The following is a 2,523-nucleotide window of genomic DNA, read 5'->3' on the forward strand; positions in this document are numbered from 1 at the left end:
TATTGAAAATCATTTGCTTTCCTTGGTTTCTGCAAGAAAGTTGAGTCAGAATTAAAAAGCTCTACATTGGCAAACTGCGCACCAAGTCTAACATCTTGTAATCCTCTAGAGGAACTAAAAGCTCTGTGTTAGTTAAGGCTGAGCTAGTTCTTGCATTTACTCAGGATTTTGAAAATATGACATATTCTGTCAGTTTCAACAACTGAAAAGTTGACTATAACTACAAGATATATCTGCTCTAAGCAATCGCCAATCTAGGCTAAGAGTTTGCTGATGTTTTCCCAACTCTGTGTCTAAAATTTAATTTGTTCTATTCTATATGAAGTTAGCTTATCCTACTGAAAAATAGAATATTTCAGCATCAGGGGAAGAATAATTAATTTTTTTTTTAGTAAAAAGCAAATATAATAGGGAAAAACACTTGAAATGAATTTACCTTACTTTTTTGAGTTTATATAACTAATCTCCTTTCCTTTCATGGGAGTTTTTTGAAGTATTATTGTTATTAAACTCATCTCATGTCAGTTCCTACATTAAATGAGAATTAGATTATTGTAATCTTTAGGTACATTTTTTTCAAGAAGTCATTTTATAATTGCATACTAAAATGAAAACACTTTCAATTACATATAGCAAAAATGTAGGAAATATGTATTACAGCAAAAATACTTGTATATTTATAAAAAATGACACAAGTTCACTCATTCAGGGCAAATGGACAAGTGATTTTGTAGGCATCCCGTCCTGTGCCCTGATACCACTGTCTGGAGCTCCAATTACAGAGCCTAAAACAATTACTTGTGGCCTGTAATGTAAGTGTCAATATGATTACCTCCTTTGAACTATTATTCAAAGTAGAAAATGTAAATACTTCACCCCTGTCAGCTTCTAATGGAACAGAAAGCTCAGCTCGACACTATGCAGTGAAGCAAGAAATGTTCTTTGTAATTGCAACAACTAAAATGGTACCTTTTCACAAAGCTAAAAGAATAACAGAAATAATATAATAAAGTATTATGGTGCATTATTGCTAATTATTCCTAGCGTTAGTGAAAATGTCAGGCAAGAACTGGGAATCCTGTTTTCACTTTTTATGGGCCAAAGCCTCCTGCTTTACCTATTTTTATTCTCTATTTGCTACTACTCCCCAAACAAATGACCTTTGAATATCAAATGGCAGTTTTAAGCATGGAAGAGATGTGGGATTCAGGAAGAGATAATTGTGGCTTTTCAATACACATATCTTGGTAGTAGTGTTTTTAGCTTAGGACAGAACAAGTTTTTATTCATGAGTGCAACTCTGAAATATGGTATTCATTTCATCTTTATGTTATTTATTGAAAGTTGAATATCTACTCAAACATAGCATGGTTACAAATGATAGAAGTCTCTGGAACTGGTGATATAAGCTGATATCTTCTCACAATTAGTGGCACTGCCACTAATTCTGTATTACTGAATTCAGCACAACCACTCCACTGTCTTTTGGGGAGAAATGACTCAATTTGGTAATGGTTCCTTAATAAGTTCCCAGATTGCTCAAGCAAGAGGGTAAAATCTGTTTTAATACATACTTGTTTGGTAGTATAGAGTCTAAGCAGATGAATGAATAATTAAGAATTCTTTGGTTGCAATCCTGACATCTCTACCTTAGTTCAGGCCTTATTCATCAGATAAGAGGAAAAATTGCAATGTCACTGGCTTTAACGAACCTAAAAACAAAAGCTAGTGAATTGTTCATGGATTGCTCATAGTTCTCTAGAAACTATGTAAAATCTTTAGCCACAAAGGATTTAACCAAAAACTATTTGGCCAGAAGTTACAAAGTCACTTGATAGTTTGGCTATTTCTGAATAAATAAAAACAGATACAAAATAGACAATTCATTCTACAATCATAGTTATATTAGGGAGAGTATTTATGATCCATGTATCATTTCAAATGGGAAACTTTTGAACCTGTGACATTACCTGTAAGCTAAGGGTTATCAATCTTTCCCCAAACTCAAATGGATTTGAACACATATTGGCTTATATGAGTCTTCTTGTTAATCCATTCTATTCAATTATATTATTGAGCATCAAGTATATATGTTCCAGAGTCACACAGTAAATAAAACTGATAATGGGAGATATAATGGAAAAAAATAATCAATAAACAGATACTAAATATTATATAATTTAAGTTCAGATAGAGATCATTTTAGAAATACAAAGTATATAAAACAAGGCAATGGAATGTATACTGTATGTGTGTGTGACGCATCTTGAAAGTATCATTCAAGCAAAGACAAGAATGATAAAAAAAAAAAAAAAGGAGCTAGCCACGTAAAGATCTGAGGAAGTTCTAGGCAAAGGGAACAGCAAACGAAACAACAAAAAATACACTTACTTTGCTTTAATGTTAAGCTAACTATAACCTAACCTAGTTCCATAATAGCAACATCTGTATAAATAACTAAGCCCAATAAAATTGTATAAGATTCTGAAAGTCAAAGTAGTTCCTGTCTTCCTGGTTTTGTCA

This window comes from Pteropus alecto, unplaced genomic scaffold, assembly GCF_000325575.1.
Source record: "Pteropus alecto unplaced genomic scaffold, ASM32557v1 scaffold70, whole genome shotgun sequence".
Taxonomy (NCBI): domain Eukaryota; kingdom Metazoa; phylum Chordata; class Mammalia; order Chiroptera; family Pteropodidae; genus Pteropus; species Pteropus alecto.